We start from the raw sequence: 18,272 nt of genomic DNA on the forward strand, positions 1-18,272 counted from the left end.
CAAATAGTTGAAATCGGAATAGCCCATTCCGATTCCTATTGGAGACCCCTAGGGCCTAAGATTTTATTTGGTACTGAAGGGTATAAGGTAATTTTTTAACCTGAGTTAAAAAAGCAATGGCATCCGAAAAGACAAACTTAAAATCATGGATTCAGGAATTCTCATTCATCAGTTAAGTCCACATGACTGTTCCTTTCTCCGTATTTCATTCAACACACACCCATTATGTATGTCTTTCAATCTGTACATCGTTTTCAGGGCCTGATTTAACTACAAATACAAGAATTGTCAGTCTAGACAGGAGGTCTCTAGATTCAATTGAAAGTTAGAGGAGCTGAGGACTGAAGCTAGTCATTAGGGTGGTCATGGTCTGGGCTGGGCTTTGCACCTGTTATGAGGGCTACAGCCTGGGCGTGGGCCCAGCCTGGATTCTCTGCCTGAAACATAAGCCGAAGACCAGGCTATGTGTGTGGTGTGTGATGGACCTGAAGTATTGGGCGCAGGCCTGGCCCAAATATATATGGGTCTGATGTGGGTTCAGGCCCTTAGGCCGGGCTGAAAACGATGCTGTAGTCATGCGGCTTTGCATTTAATGAGAAGGAAGTGCTGTTGATTTGGAAATTTGATTGGCAGGAATCCTATCAAGCATATGAACTTTTGTTTTTTTTTTTTTTTTTCAATGTCCATGTCCTAATAGGTCGTTGGCTTTACCGCTTTACTATAAAACTAAGCTAAGAGAAAGGGTCCCCTACTCTGTATGACAGAGCCACTGGTTAATTAATGAATTTAAGTTGGCCTCTTTCTGGGTGGGCAAGTAAAAGGTAAAGAAATGGCTTAGGCTGCGTTTGGAAATAATGCAAATAAGTATGAATGCAGATATATAAAGTGTGATACGGTTCATATAAATTGTAAAGTTGAGTTAGTTTTGTACCGATAGATTTATCTTCTTACCAAACAGACTTTAATTGTAATGGATGCAAACACGAATTCCAATAAAACATGTCTTTTTTTATAAAAAGTCCACTTGAATGTAAATTTACTTCTTTTTTATTTATGTACTTTTACATCTTATTAGTTATTATCAATGTAAATATCCATTGGAAAATGTGTTTTCTATCATTTATCAATGAATAAATGTAATATTATCAAATACAAGCGAAAATAAACAGAGTGCAAATTTACCCTGAACTAGGATTTATACTCCATTTGCATTGTTTCCAAAAACAGTCTTAAAAATCATTAATTAATGAATGTAATTGGAATTTGGGATTTGAGCTTTGAGATTTGGAAATCTTAATCCACATTAAGTTGAAAGTTGCAGGCGTAGATTTGAAGACTGTGGCTTTGCTTTGTATACGCAAAGGGGTATTCTAGCAATTAATTTCGGTTTTTCTTTTTTCTTTTTAAAGGCCCTCACACCAATTCGGACTGATGGAGTGATAATGAGTGTGCCTTCATTGGCTACAAACTATGCATTTCTTGTTCATCTAATACATTGTTAGGCCTTTCAGGAAATAAAATATGGGCTAAATAGGCTCTATTTGGACTTTGGATAAGCTTTTGGATTTTGATTGGGCTATTGAAAACAAAAATGAGCCCAAGTAGTACTTTGAGCATTTGGTAAGTTGTTTTTGTAAATATAATCATCTAGGCTCCGTTTGGTAGTGCTTTTCCGATGATTTTGGGGTTTCGAGTTGGACTGTATACTGAAATTTCTGAACCTGTGCTTCATGGAAAGTCCCAAAAAAAAGCATCCCAAAAGAGTAAAGTTGATGTTAAGCCCCAAAGCGCAGAGCCTAAAAGTGGGATTTCGTGCTTCTGGTTTTGGGCTTTGAAAGCAGAAATCATGAAATCCTGAAAAAAAGGAAACTTTAATTCAAATTGAAAATATCTATGGAGTGAGATAGGTCACAATTTAATTAGTTCTATGATATTGTCTCCAGATTCAGATCAGAAAGCTGAGCTCATATTCTTTTATGACAAATCAAATTTATTTTATTTTGCCAAAGCAAATAGAAAACGAAAACCAACACAATTCAAGCCTAGTTCAGTCTCTTATATTAAATAAAGAATCTAACCTAAATGGTTCAAGAGTCATTAGGTGGATACAACATTGCAATTTGGGCCGCCAATGGATTCCAAAAAAACCAATACCCAATTTGACTCTTAATCCAATTATTCTGAATTTTGGATGTAAAATCTTGCATCCCATTAATAATTGTATCGAATATAGATATAATTCCATCCGATTTAATTAAAATATGAGTATGATAAAAATTATTATTTTATGTATATATATAGATATTATTTGTAATTATATAAAGTTTATAATTGATAAATTTAATATTTTATATTTAAAAATAATTAAATTTGTAACAAAATTTTTAAAAAATTTTGTTCATTTTAAACATAATATTGTTGCAGACTAAATCCAAATCCAATCTAAAATTCAACATAAAAATAGGATGCAGATGCAAATCTAGAGGTTTCATAATTGGATATAGATGTAGATGCAACTGAATTCAATCCAAATTGGACCCATTTACAGCCTTGCAGTACCATGTCATTAGCTAATTGAATAAAAATATAAAACCAATGTTTTAAAAACTGACCAAAAGGCAAAACCATTTTTGCCTCCACGTTGTGGGTCATCGGTTTGACCGGATGGGTTGAACGGTTAAGACCGTGTCACATCAATGCACATATGCATTAAGTATACATGCATACATACATACATATATGTGTGTGTGTGTGTATAAATATATGTATATTTATATTTGTATATTAAAATATTTTGTTAATTCAGTTTTTTACTTTTTTATTTATAAAAAATTAAAAATTATAATTTGAGGCTAAAAAAGGTTTTTTTTTTTTTTTTGCAAAAATAGCGAGGTAATGTGCCTACGGTCCCTTGACATAAATAGATCTCGACAAGTTACCCAAAAAAAAAAAAATCACCCCAATCGAACATTAGAGTGCAAAGTTATGACTTTTGAAAATTTGCATGTAATTAATGTATAACCCACAACCCGATCACCAGGTTGAATTGGCCGAATCAAACGGTTTTTGACCAAGTCAATGATTGTTAACCATTTGATGGTCTTGACTGAACTGGATCCGAAACCTTGACTGGGTGACGGTTCGAACGATTTGATCGACCAGTCAGTGATGAATTGGAAAGAAAATTTTGGCGCTCTCATTGAACCATCGTGCCTGGCATAGGTCTAGAGGTAACTGATCCACATTGTAGCTTCCTTGGTATCCCATCCTAGCTGAGATTATATGACAGGAATGCTCTCACATGGATAGCGTATAAGTTATGGAATAATTTATGTGGAACATTTCAAAACAGTTGAATCAGCTTCGGCCGATACATATTGTATCATAAGCTTTTTGATACGTCACTACAGAAAGTGTGTATAGGAGTTTTGAAGCTTGATGTTAACACACAAGTCATTGACTTACACGGCAAGGAAGAGCTTGATTTCCCCCAAGTAATCTGGAAGTCGTTGGACCGAATGGCTTATTGTTTTGTAGTGGATAAATTAATACTTCAGCTATTAACAAGAGTTGGGGCCATTACTTCCGTATAATAATAAAATCTCGGATATACAGCATGAAAATGTGAGTTAGAGACTGAGGGCGGCCACACCTTGTGCAAGAAAAATGTCAAAGCTTTTTCAAAGAAAAAATAAAAAAGGCAAAGCGCGCTTAGGACCGTGCCCAGTCTATACCTCCCAAGCCAAGACAAGAGATAATTGTGACAAACATCGGATGAAAAATTTATGATACCAGACAGCGATCAAAACATCTTATTTTATGAAAAATTTATGATACCAGACAGCGATCAAAACATCTTTATGAATTTTTTATGAAAACCATCTCATTGCTTATCTCTTTTAGGATATTTAATTGGCTGTAACCATTTTTTAAACCTTTTTAATAATTTATTCACTAAATTATAGAATCAGGACACCTAGGGATGCAAACGGATTGGATGAGATCCGAATTTGGGTATATTCGGATCTCATCCAACACCATTCATGTCAAATCCGATCGTATATTCCGATCTGATAGAACTTGATATGAATTTAAATCGTATTGATAAGTCAGATCTTTGGATCTGATCCCATCTGATTTGTTTCCTTTAAAAATTAATAAATTATTAAAAAAATAAAATATACTAGTTTAAATAAAGTAAAAACAAAAAATACAAGTATTTTTTAATTATTTTCATCATATATATGCATATTTTTATACAAAATAAATAATATAACAATTTTATAAAAGTATAATATAAAAAATATTTTTATAAATAAATAAGTAACATATATATTTATACATATACCGGATCTTCTCAAATCGGATAAGGGTGCTCTGGATCCAATACGATTTCTGATTAGATCCTATTATTCCATTCGATCCGATCCAAAAATCCAAACAGAAGCAATCCAAATTTGACTAAATAGGATCGGATCACGGATCAGATCATGATCCAATCCATTTAAACCCCTAAGGACACCTTACTCCTCCAAAATAAATAAAATAAATCTAAAAGCTTAAATATTGTAAACAATCAGCCATATATTCAGACTTTTATGTAGAGGATGGGGTGCTGGGCCTTACTGAATAAGTGAATATTTATTTTGGGGTGGGAGATCGATGAGGGGTTGAAAGCATGACAAAACAGAAGAGGATTCCTCACAGAGATTAGTTTTTTTTTTTTTTTTTTTTCTAAAAAGCCAACCCAATGTTGGTTTGAGCAATGTTTTCATGTTTGTCAGCAGAGATTTTAATTAGGTAAATTTCTCTTGTGTTATGAAAATTGACCTAAAATAACTCTGAATAAAAAAAAAAAAAAAAAAAGAAAACAAATATAAAAAACTCCACCCTGAAAGCCGGCATATAACGGTGGTGAAACAATCAAAATCATCCAAGGACCTGTCAGAGAAGTGTTTCTTTCAGTTTTATTCATACTTAATGTAAAACATCAAAATTTGAATCCACCCAGTTCTATTTTCCACCGACCACTGAACCGGCGCCAACTTTTTCATCAGTGTAAAATTAAATTTACACCTAAAACAAACACAGCCTAAGGAGTCAAGGTGGTCTCAATTTCCATATTGCAGTCATGCATCCATGCCCTTTGGCTTATTTGAGATTTCTCTTTTGGTGGATCAAAGGCTCAAAGTTTGACTTAAGGATTGGGAAACCATGATATTGGACACAAAAGCCTGCATACATGCAATCACCATATGGGTTAAACCACCTATTCTCAAAGCTATGATAACTTAGGACTTCCAGAAAATTTGGGCTAGGTTAAGCCTGGTTTGGGGCCTTTTAACTTTTATGTATAAAATATAATTAGTGAGGACCTATGCAACACACAGTCTTTATTTATAAGAAAAATTAAAGATGGAGTTCTATTACGTTTCCATTTAAATGGTGTCTATCTAAGTTTCATTCAAGTACTATTTTTTGGGGTTATGTCTAGTGTATCCAATCACAATCTAACTTGTGCTTTAGTGAGAGTGACCAATTTCCTATTCTCTATATAAATTTGTATTATTTTTTGTATCTTAAATCTATTTTTATTATTTTTTGAAAAAGAATATTTCAATAATGTTTATTATTTTTAGGTAAAATTATAAGAAAACATCCTCTTATAAGAATTCCATAAACCACCTTTGTGCTTTAACTCTAACAAAGGCCTCCCTTACAGTTTTGAGAAAAAGTGCAAATACCTCATTTCCCTTGGCTTTTCGGTAACAAAGACATTGAAGTTACCAAAATATCCTTATCATTGTTAATGCTTTATCAAATATAATTTAAAGTTTTAACTTTACCCTTCACTAATTTATTTTGTCAGACAACTTTCAAAGAATAATTCTCTTTACTCTTCTTAGACAAAGTAAGATAAAAAGGCCAAAGTGAAGTAAAATTAATGCATTACATCAACATTTTTTATTTGGAATTTTGACAAAAGGAAGGTATTTGTACCTTTTTTTTTCAAAACAATAGGAAAGGATTTTGTCAAGGACAAAACATTGGGGAGTTTCATAAGATGTTAGAAACCCAACGAGGTTTTTATAAATTTTCTTATTTTTAAATGGAATTTAGATTGATTTTGAAATAATTAAAGTACATTTAACATTAATACTTTCTATTAATTTTTGAAATTAGTAAAAATTGAATTTATAAAAGTATATTAAGTTTTATTAAATTTAAATTCCTTATAAAATTTAATTAGCTATATAATTTTTTATTTTTAAATGGAACTTAAGTTGGTTTTAAACTAATACAATTTAATTATAAAAATAATAATTGTTTGATAATTTTGTATTAGTTTTACATTAATTTTAAATTGATATTAGTTTTTAATTTATGTTATTCCTTTTATTAATTAAATTATTTTTATTATATTAATAAAAATATTTTATCAATAACAATAATTAATAATTATTTTTATTTTATTTAAGTAGCTTAATACTTTTTTTTTTGTTTTCAAATGGAACATAAATGGATTATAATTTTAATTGGAAGTAGATTATTTAGCACAATGATATATCATTGGATATCTCAATTTCAATATAATTAATCTTTACTAATAATTATAGTTTATTGCAAAAATATATAATATATATAAGATTATAGTTAAATTGAAATGGATATATATATAGATAAAGTTAATGTATTTTATGAAATTGAATAGAGTAATGGAGATGAGAGAATTAGTGGCATGGGTTATTGAAGGAGAGTTAAATGGCATAATTAATGAGAGATTATTAAAAGAGTTAATAGAAACAAGAGGAGAGAGAGAGAGAGAGAGAGAGAGAGAGAGAGAGAGAGAGAGAGCTAATGGTGTATTAATTAGGAGTGTTAAAAACCTTAAAGGTGATTTGGTCACTTGAGTTATTTTGTTCAATTTTTTAAATTAGAAAATTCAAAAAAAGTACAAAAAAAAATATAGATGTCTTTGAGAATAAACCAAAAAAAAGATAAGTGACTTTGAGAATAAACCACAAAAAAATTTCAATAATTATTGGAGATTAAACTACTCATATTTAAAATTTTAGATTTAGTTTATTACATTTTTGTTATAAATTTAATTTTAGTAATTATGTATTTTTGTTATAAATTAATATTTATTAGAGATTAAACTATTTATTGACTAATTTAATATATATTCAGTATTTATTATATTTTTATTAGTTCTTTATTATATTTTCATTATAAATTTATTTTCAATAATTGTGTACTTTTGCTATAAATTTTTAATAATTATTGGAGATTAAACTATTATAATTTATTAGAGATTAGACTTTTAATTTATCTGAAATTAGGAGTGTTCACGGGTTTGTTCGGTTTGGTTGTAGGTTGTCTGGCCAACCAAATCAACCTCTTCAGGTTGGGGGGTTGGTCACCCGAAATTGAATGACCATTAGTGAAAATTGGCCAACTCGGGTTATATTGGTTTGGGACAATTTTTAGTTTGGTCCATCGGTTCAAAATATTTAAACTTGAAAAATTATAATGGTATTATTAAAAATTAAATTTATGATATAAAATATTTTAGACTAAGAAACATGGGAAATTCCCTCTTTTGCATATGCTTTTTTATTTTTATTTTTTTATCAAAAGCCCACTTGAATGCAAATTTACTTATTTTTTAATGATGTACTTTTACATCTTATTATCAATGTAAATTTGCATTTGTCTGTAATATGTCAATGTACAAATGTAATGTTGCCAAACACAGGCAATAGTAAATCAGAGTGCAAATTTACCTTGAACCAAGATTTACACTCCATTTGCATTGTTTCCAAATGCAACCTAAGTGATTCTAATTTATAGGAGGTGCTGCATTTCAGAGCTGATATATTATCTGATATGTAAGAAAATATGTAAAGATCATCATCATCATCATCATCATCATCATCATCATCATCATCATCATCATCTATGCCTTGTCCCAACTATATAAAGGTGGTTACATGAATCCTGTTATGACCATTTCAAATCGATTGTTAATTTTGTATGCTTAAATCATTTTTATTACTTCTATTTAGAATCTTTTTGATTTATCACCATTTGATGATTCTTCTAATCCCTTCAACTTGTAATAGATTACTTTTTCTAACATATATGCCTACCTTGGATTAATTGAATTGGGTTAGAATTTGTTCTTTCACCTTTGTTCCGAATACCTTGCGTCCATAACATGATTTTGACCCAAGATGTGATACAAATAGGTGGGTTTGTGGTTTCAAATCAAGAATCTATTCTTGTACAACCACAATACAAAAATATACTCCAAATATCCGATATTTCTCTGTGCTTCTTCTATTTAATAATTCTTTTAAGCTTTTATTTTTTAAATAATCTGAGTAGTTTATGGAGGATAAGGGCAGTAAATCTTTTTTTTCTCTCTCTTTTAATTCAAAGGAAAACCTACAGTACGAAACTATCCACTTTGGGGAGAGTTTGGATCATTGCTTTCAAAACTGGACTAGACCGGATGGTTGGACCGAAAAATCGGAAACCAGTCCTTTCACCCCAAAACTGTTTTTTTGGCCAAAAACCATTGATTTGGTCAATGAACCGCTGACCCGACCAGTTGAACTGTCAATCCAAAACAACGTTTTTGACCATTTTTTTGTTTTTTAATTTTTTTGTCAGAGCGGATGATTCGTTTGGACTAGATGATTGAACCATTCAACCCAAGAATCAGACCCCAAAACAGTTCTTTGTCCGATCCAGTTTTAAAAACATTGGTTTGGATCCTTTATGTAAATGCTATTCAGAAGATGAGAAGGGAAATGATACAGTTCAGACCAATCATTCTAAGCAAATTTCCCTATTAGTTCTAATCAAAGGAATCAATGAGAAATAACAAGAATAGTAAATGCAAGCTAGACAGCCACAAGTGAAGATCCTTCTTGGAATAGAATCACAGAATTTGTCCTCTTTCTTTCTTTATTGGAAAGCCACAGTTTGTCCTCCTCCAGAACTTGGCCTAGGATCTCCCTCGGCACCCCCTTCAAATAGGAGTAGGCATGAGATCAAATAGGCAGTGGCACACACTGCCCGGCAGCACATTGCCGCGTAGTCATAGGCAGTGGCACACACAGTAGTCGCCGCACAGCAACACGCACCGCCCGGCAAGCGCACAGCATGCACTGCCGCACCGCACGACAGCAGCACTAGGCAGTAGCACGCACCGCACGATAGCAGCACTAGCAGCATGCACCTCACGGCAGCAGCACGCACCACACGACAGCAGCACTGTGAGACGCACACACCACCGGTAGCAGCAGTAGGGGGCCCACACAACATCTCATCAGGGGCCCACTTACCTTGCCACTCTAGCTAACTCGTCGCCAGTTGTATTATCCCTCATCCATTATCCTTACCTTATCTTATCTTTTTAAGAGTTCGATTTGCCACTAGAAATAGGAGTTATGTTATCATTAGGAGTAGGTAATTAGGAGTTTGAGTTTAAGTTGGATTACCCTATCCTAGCCGAATCCAACAAGAAGTTTCCCTTTGTAATCTCTTATTTAAGGAGATACGAATTGAAGTAAACCATTCAGTTTTCCAGTCAAGAAAAGAGTAAGGAGAGTCCAGGTGGTCTCTTGGACAAATCACATATTAGGAGAGCTCGGGTGGTCTCTTGGACAAATCACCCATTCGTTTTCCACAATAGGTTCTGCACACAAGGGAAGGCGCAAGGGAAAGTAGGACTTTCTCCCCGTGGACTGACCCGTGACGAAATCCTACGCGCGGGCCCATAACACTGTTGTGGCCAATGGGCTTCATGGGCACCTTACTCTATCCCACCTTCACTGGCTAAAATTGTATTTGTTTTAATCATGGTTTTTGAACAGTCCTTGACTCAGATGGTCGAACTCCAGACAATTGATTTCATTTTACCTTTAACCCGTTCTTCGGTAAAAAATCATTGGGGTTATTTGTTCAAATCAGATGATCAAACTGCTGACCTAAAAACCGGTGGTCAAAGCAATTTTGGTTCCAAGTCGGTTTTTAAAATATTGTATTTGATATAATTCTATGAAATGTTTTAGATTGATCAATAGAAATTGATAAATTATCCAATTCACATAACTAAAAACGATTGGTAATCACAAATTCCTATTTTTATTTGAAATGTCAAATTTGACGTTTCAACTTTCCTCACATGCATTTTTTCGGTTGAAATGACTCCTTTCACATAACGATTCATATTTCTCACTAATTTATATTGTATTTTATGTAAAAACAGCAATGATACCCAACACAGCCTAACTTATTCGCATTTATACAAACTGCCCCTCTCTCTCCCCATTGTGAATCACAATTCACATTTAGCGTTTATGGTTAGGGGTATCAATGAATTGAGTTTGAATTGGACCCATCGAATCAAAATCAATTTGAATGGATCGGACCTAATCCATATTTGTGATGGATATATGTTGGACTGGGTCAGATTGAACCAATATCCGTCCCATTTACAGTCATGATGAGTGCTCTGTATAAAAGCCAGAGCCCAATGCAACGTAGAATCACCCAATTGAGACTCTCACTGGATCGTTGCTATTTCTAAAACATGAAATTGCGAACTCCAATAACGGTGGGACAGAAGGTCTTATGGACTCCAGGTAGGGTGTCCACTTTATTCTGTCCTTTCACCAAGATGGAGGGTCCAAGGTTTTTATCCTCTCACTCTCATTAACTTGGCCAGGTCAAAATATATTTTGGTAAAGGTCAACCTGTAACCTGTCATTAAGAAAAAGAAAAAAACATTAACATTGACTTAGTCAACAATTTAGAACAGTTGAATGATCAACCTGTCTCACCCATTTAATGGGTTACTGGTTTTCTGTTTTTTCTTTGACTTTTCGTTTTATTGTTATGATTATGATGTTCCTTGTTGATTCATTGACTTGAATGATTAAACCATTGACCCAAGGGGACAAAGTAGGAAAAAAATTAAAGAAAAAGGGTTTGAGCACAACCTATTTTTGACAAAGGGGTATAAATTCTAATTAATATTTTAAAAGATAAAAGTAATGTATTTATATGAAAAATATATAGGATGTGTCCAAATGACAAGTTTGGTATGTTCGAGGAGATCAAGGAGAAAGGATGATGAAAATTTAAGGAATTGGCAATTCCCCTTCAACTCTAGTGGTTGGTTAAACATTAGGACCGCTTTGGGGGACTCAAAATGTTGTAAGTTTTAGGGTGAATGACGGTTCAGCCCAGGGTCGGAATTCTTAGGCCCAAAGTACAGTTGGGGTAGGTGTCAGTTCGGAATCGATGTCAATTCACGGGTGGGCATTAGTGTATAGTGGGGGTATTTGACATTTTGACTGTTTATAGATCTGTAGTGAGATTCAGAAATCTGCAATGAGCCTCTCTCCTTGGTGTAACTTTCAATCTTTCAGAGATGTAGTTCTTTCTACCCAGCTCACATGGAGTGCATGTGTATCAGATGTATGTCTCCTCCTTTTTAAGAGGAAATCTGACTATCCGAGCTTCTTCTTTTTAAATTAAGTGTCTGTTTGGGAGGGCTTTTCATGGAATTCAGATTTGATCTTCGCAAAATTGTCTTTACATCGTTCTTACAGTCTTTTACAACCATGTATTGGAAACATCTTTGTACTTGTACATTTTTATTCATGAGAAGATATTTCCAATGCATGACTGCAAAGAACTGCGAGGAGCAAATCCAAACTCTTTTTTATGGTGCTTTAATTTTGTCTTTTTAAGACACGGGATGGGGGCGTACCTGGAAAATTTATAAGCAATGTTTGGTGAAAAATCTAAAATGCACAGACCATTTTCCAGCCACTTAATTATATGAATCTTCGAAGCAACTCTGCTGAAACAACTCAACCAAAATTTAAGAGGGGGCTTCACCTTTGATTGAGCCGCTTTGAATAAGTTTTGATAGAACGTATATTCTGGCTTTTCAGGATTTTTACCAAACATGAGATTAAATATTTTAGAAAAGCATCCCGTTGACCTTTAACATTTAACATTGTTGATGGAAATTCAACTTATGAAAAGCATACCCTAACTTCTTTGCACCAAACATAATTTTGGAGCTTTGGAAATTTGTTAAAGCTGAAAAGCAGCCACTTTGGCGCCTGCTTGGTAAGGCAGCTAACCTGGTTCCCAGCTGCTTTGAAGCATTCTGAATAAAATCATTTAAAGATAAAGCTTTGAAAATCAGACCTGAAAAGGAATCGTTTTGGGAACTAATTCCTAGGTTGAACGGTCCGACTGTTCTCTTAGAATGGATGTCCTATTCTGATTTAAAAGATAATTAAAATAAAAGACCAAAAATCATTATTCTGGTCAATAGGTCAACAGTTGGACCATCTGGTTCAGTGGATTGCTAACTAAATCAATAAATTTTTACCCAATAGTAATTTTGAAATGGAACTAATTACCTGACCGATTCCTGGGTCAATCAGTCTGTCTGTCCAGTCTGATCCGATTTTCAAAACCGCTAGAAGGGATAGCCACACTTTAGTGACTGGTGACTTTTTTTTTGACAACCGATAACTGATTAGGTTTTCCCCATTGTTCACCAAACATAGCTTATACTTTAGGCTGACCATATACCACCCACAGCTTATAGGCTGTTGATATGAGACCCACTTCAGAAATCCAGAAGCTGCTGTGGGGACCACCCAAACGGGCCCTCAGAGCCCTGACAAACGGGTATTAAGCTATATTGTGTCGTCTATAGAATGCGTTGCTTCACGTGCACGGGAAGGCCTATGCATATATGAAATCCATTGCATGTGAATCTTTCTCTCATCACGAGCCATAAGCTTTAGCTCAAGATTCCACCTACGCAAGATATCCATCAATAACAGAGAATTGAGGAGAAATTAAAGAAATTGAATTCCTTAGTACAACTCATCTCTCAACTTTATGTTTCTTTCTTTTTTTTTTTTTTCGTCGAACCAAACACAGCCTAAGATAAAACAGTTTCTGCATCGCCATCAGCCCCAAAAAGAACATTTGATGAATGTGCTTAATCTTTTTCCATTTGTCCTTGGATTATTTGACTCTGGCTGCTGCTGCCTCTAACTTTAGCGGCCAAACAGCCCCTTGCTCGTGATGAGGCAGATCTTGAAGCAAGAAAAAGAACAAATTACATACAACCTGTTCAACGTCGTCTTCTACCAGACCCACAAATGTCGGTAGCAAAATCCTGAGTGTACAGAAAGAATGATATTGGGCCCATCTTGACAATTACAAATCCAAACATCTGATAAGAGACCCATACCCCTGCTGCCTACTGAACTCTTCTTCTTCTTGAGTTCTTCCCCCACAGGAAAGCATTTTGGTGTCATTTAGGCTGCGTTTGGTTCTAACATAAATTTCATTTGTACTGGTGTATAAGAGTGTAGAAGGGCTGAACGTAAATGGAGGTAGGAGGATGGTTGTCTGTGTAGAAAAGATATGATGCAAGATGATGTGATCCACACTTTATATAGGAAAGAATTGAAGTAGGATGAAGGTGATACAAATTTGATTTTAATTTTTAAGATGTAAACTTTGTACTATTAATAAGTACAAAAGTGACAAAAGTACAAATTTTATATCAAGTAAAAAAAAAAACAAATCATAATTATAAATAAATTAAAACAAAATTGAACCAAATACAAATTTTACACTCGATCAAGAATTACACTGCAACTAAGTCTTGCTGATAAGTGAAAAGGGTTACACAAAAAAGGAATCTTTTTTACGTAGCAAATTGGTTTGGGTCACCAAAAATCAAAATCACTTCATATATTCCTTTTTCCTATTCCCCATCAATGTGATAAATTTGAGCCCCTCAAACCATCTTCATGTGTCAAGAATAAATCTTTCTTTTCGACACAAATTTAGTATTAAGATATTGAAACCTTCATTGGCCATTATTAGCTATGAAATAATAAAAAGTGGGCCACAGGTTGATGTATACCGAGAGATTGTACACTTGACCAATTTCAAAGGGTCTCCTACATAATGAACTTGGTCAAGCCTCTCCTATAAGTAGGCCCATAATGTAGATGAGGATTGGGGGTGTCAATGAACTGGTTTTGGGTTGGACCCAAAATAAATTTGGATGGATTGGATAGACCAATAAAATATATTGAATTGGACCAATCCAGATTTAGTTTAATGGTTTAAAGTATTTATTAGATTGGATTGGGCCTGGTCCATCTGTAATGGACTTATATTAGATTGTATCGGGTTGAATCAACACCCAGTTCGTTAATAGAAGATAAGAATACATGTGTCAATGGATCAGGTTTGAATTGGAACTAATCTAAATTCAAATCAATTTGAACAGATTGGATTATCAGGAGGTTGAATTGGACCAATCCAAAATGTTCCAAAGTATTCATTGGATTGGATTGGACCTAGACCTTCAGTAATGGACTCGTATTGGACGAGAGCGGATTAAACAAAATCTGGTCCAATTGACACCCCTACATGAGGGGAATAGCCTAATTTTCTCTCTAAATTTATTTGATTAATTTAAATAAAGTGTTAATCATGATTTTTGAACCACCATTGACCTAGATGGTTGGACCCTTCGGCCCGAAATCGTTCAGGCAATTGGTTCAATTTCACCCCTGACTTGGTCCTTGGCCAAAAACCGTCAGCACCCGGCTGACTTGGGCAGTTGAGCCATCGACCCGTTTAACCCAAACAACACTTTTGGCTGTTTTTTCATTTTAATTTGCAGTGATTTGCCCATCCAGACCAGGTGGTTGAACTACTGACCAGAAAACCGTTAGACAAAGAGGTTCTTGTTCCAGGTTGGTATTTAAAACATTGGTGTTGATGGTCGTATTCATGGTGGGAAAGATCTTTCAAACACAGCACAGGTACAGCCTAAAAATGATGTAGGATCTCTACCCACATCTACCTATAACACACTACCCCCATGCATTAAAGACATCTCCCATGTATAATACTATGTAAGAAGATGAGATATTCTCCATATATGTTTATGATATTATGTGGGTAAAAGGAGATTTGGACTCCCTAAAAACAGTCCAACCACAAAGCATGCCGTAGTAACACACACTTACCATATACATAAGCATTGTTTTCAATTCTTACTCGTAGCAAATAAATTAAATTAATATAATTATATAAATTTTATGTTTTTGAAAGAAAGAAAAAGGTTTATAAGCAGGGTTGAAAATGTTAGGATTCATGCATTTAGCCGCGTTATACATTATTCATTCCATTCCAATTGCAATTTGTCATTGGATAAGACAAGTAGATCTATTTGAGAGAGAGAGAGAGAATTTGCCAAATTTAGTTTCTTTTTCTTTTTGATAGGACTGGAAATTGGGTTTGGGGCCATCACAAGTATAACTACTATTGTTGGATTCCACATAATTTGAAAAATGATAATAATAATAATAATAATAATAATAATAATAATAATAATAATAATAATAATAATTGAATGGGATGGGTTGAGATGAGTTAAACAGGTTTGAGATGGAACGGGTTTGTGATCAAGAGTAATTAAACCAGTTTGAAAATGAAAAGAGCAATTTTCATGAATACCCTACCCATTGCCATTCGCTATGAACGCCATTAATGATGAATCCAAGTATCATAGACCAAATGCCATAGGACCCTCCCCGGCCAATCTATCTACCGGGCTGATACTGATAATGGGTCAGTTGTGGTCGAGTCAGGGAATACCCAGGCCCGACCCAAAAAAGAAATAAATGTGAAAAACCAATGAAGTGTTGGGATTTGTATGGTCCTTTGTTGGACTCCGGATCTTCTGTCCACATCTACCTACAATATACTATCTCTCTATGCATTGAGAACATCTTTCCATACATAATACTTTTTAGGAGGATGATATGTGCTCCATGTATGGTTGCGATGATATGTGGGTAGACTTAGCAAGAGATTTGGACTCCCATTGTTAGGCCTTCATTTTTTTCTTTTTCAATGCTTTGTGACATCGTGTACAACATGCATTTAGTCAATAATAATCAATCGATAAAAAATTGATGCAAAATAGATTACGACTCAATTGTAATCTGAGAACATGATGCAACATCAATCCTATATAACTAGGTCACTTTTATCCAGTTTTTTCAAGTCTATTTGATCCATTAATAGTCTTATGTAAGATTTATTTCTAGAGAAATCATTGTTAACTACTAGTATGTATGTGGATTATTCTAAATGATGATAATGATAGTAATAATGTATAAAAAATTTCTATAAATATATATTTTTTATCTTTTGTCTTTTATTATTAATAGATTGCAAAATCCAAATTTGATTACATAAACATCTCATCCAAATATCTGATAATTGGATTGAGTTGTGAAGTTTCAAGTATGATTGACATGCCTACCTATTTGGCTAGATTCTTATTTTTGTAAGATTTAAATAGAGGTAATTGAATGTGAAAAGTAGTAGTTCAATTTACAATTTAAACATCATAATTAAATACGGGTTAAATTCAAAAATGAGTATTTTAGTCAAAAAAAAGCTCCACAATCATATTCATATGTTTAATAGTACTGTAAAAATAGAATTATAGATGTGTTCAATTTTTCTGTAATTTTTATATTTCTGTGCAAAAATAAATCTTATATGTCATACTTACTTTTTGTTTATATGATAATTATATAATATTATACATGTGCCTGAATTCTTTTTGCAAAATTTATGTATTTTTTATTTTTGTATTTATATATTTTATTAATTTTTATTATTTATTTATGACATTAAATGTTAACACATTTGACCCAAAAGCTTAACTATGATCTTTGCCAAACAATAAAAATAATTTCATTTTTAGTCAATTTTAAATTATGCATTTTGTTTTTAATATCAATTAAAATAATTATTATTTATTACACTTTTTTTAATTTGACTAAGAAAAATCATAGACATGTCTATTTTTTCTACATTGTTGTAATTTTCAGTTTATTTTTATTTTAAAAATTTTATACAGAACTATGACTTCATAGGTTGATCAATTTGATTCAGATGGTTGAATTGTTTAGTCACCACTTGGATAAAGAATTGTTTTGTTTTTAATCAATTTTAAAATATATGGGTTTATATTGTTAAAAATATTGACATAGATCTAACTAGTATCATTTATTAGTGAAAAATAACTTAAATATAAGATTAATAAGAGAAAAATGGGAGTTAATACCTTAAGTATAAAATTTAATGAGAATGATTAAATGAGGTGGAAAGTAATAATTGAAATTATATTTTCAACCCTTACAATTAAAGATGAACTAAATAGAGAAATATGAGAATTTTAGTAGCCATCAAAGCTAGCATTAAACAAAGAAATAAATTGTGAATTTAGTTGGCTATTTGAGATTCAATTTCATTTTCAACCCTTTTCTTAAACAAAGAAATAGAGGGTAATTTTAGCCCAATAAAATTTTCACTCTCCATCCGCACTTTTATATATAGTATAGACATAAATCGTGAATTTAGTTGGCCGATAGAGATTTAACCTATCTTTGATAGACTAGAATATGTTCATATTTAAAACACACAATATACCCCTATCAAAATTTTGAAAATTAATATATGAGATTTTTTTAATTTTAAAACTGGTGAGTGACCCTATACTGAGCATGGAAAAATTTGTATGAAGTTTTACTAACTTTAATGAATATTAATTGTTAGTAATTAATAAATGAGTAATTGTTATATATCATTTATGTTTTATTCTAATACAGATTAGAGTATTATTTAGTAATTTACCATTTGTTTAATCATTTTATGAATTGTTTAATTAATTTTTAAATTCATTTGAATTGGCATTTGTCATTAATATTTAATAATGATGAATATTTTTTTGAAATATTATTTATCACGAATCTGTATTAATTTGAACCTTTATAATTTTATTAAAATTTTAATCCATTTTATCAAATATTTTTTATTAATTATTTAACCATTTTGGTGTTTAATTAGGCATCCTTTAATAATATAATCATTTTGAAAATTTTAAACACATATTTTTTAATTTATTCTCATTTTATTCCATTTTTCACTTTAACTTTTTAATCAATGCATGCTTGATTTATTAAATTTTCTATTAATTAGTGAAAAAAACAATAATATACCCCTATTGATAATTTTGGAAATCAATATGTGGGATTTTATTATTTTTAAAATATGACCTTTTCTCTGTTGATTAAGGGTGATCCCCCATTTATCAAAAATTGAGATGTGCG

The sequence above is a fragment of the Nelumbo lutea genome, chromosome 2 (assembly GCF_056320005.1).
Source record: "Nelumbo lutea isolate HS-2025 chromosome 2, American lotus-T2T, whole genome shotgun sequence".
NCBI classification, from domain to species: domain Eukaryota; kingdom Viridiplantae; phylum Streptophyta; class Magnoliopsida; order Proteales; family Nelumbonaceae; genus Nelumbo; species Nelumbo lutea.